Raw genomic sequence first — 785 nt, 5'->3', positions numbered from 1 at the left:
TTGAAATATAGGCACACCCATTCATTTAAGTATTATCTATGACTGCTTTCTTGCTATAAAGGCAAACTGGAGCAGTCTCCAGGGAAATACTCTGTGTTTTGCAAAGTCAAAAATATTTACTATCTGGTCCTTTACAGACACAGTTTGCGGGCCTTTTTTGTTGTTGTTGTTAAAGGAACCCCTTTCTTTTCTTTCTCAAAACCAGGCAAGAAGCCTTTTGGTGTTTAGAGTACAGGAACCACAGCCAGGCCTGTACCTCTGATTAATAGTCCTAGCAATTAACTAGATTGCCTGGCTAACTGGAGGCCACTCCTCATCTCCAGGGGAAACTCTACAAAGCCTGTTCATTGTATTCCAACAACATGGAAGCTCTTAACCAATTATCCTAGCTGGAACCCTCCTTCTCTTTAGGTAGGAACGGAGATGTCTTTCTTGATTCTTGGCTCCACCTCTTACCCCCAATTCTAACTGGCAAACAGCAGGAAACTTACATAACAAGCAATTTTATGGTGCCTAGGACGTGACAGGCTCTTTTAGTTCTCAGTATAACCCCATGAGGCTGGTACTATTATCATCAGCATCCTCAATTCACCGAAGAGGAATCTGAGGCACAGAGAAACTGAGCCACCTGCCTGAGATGACACTAAAGGATGCCTCCAAGTGGTGCAGGTAGCAGTCGAATCTGTGCAGCCAAGCTCTGCGGGTTGAGTGACAACTAGTCTGTGGTTAAAGACAGGTTTCCCGCGAAGGCAAATTGGGGGCCTTTGTTCTGATCAGAGCACCTG

Source organism: Marmota marmota, unplaced genomic scaffold (assembly GCF_001458135.2).
Source record: "Marmota marmota marmota unplaced genomic scaffold, marMar, whole genome shotgun sequence".
NCBI lineage: Eukaryota > Metazoa > Chordata > Mammalia > Rodentia > Sciuridae > Marmota > Marmota marmota.
The sequence above is the reverse complement of the archived record's forward strand: the minus strand, read 5'-3'. Positions refer to the sequence as shown.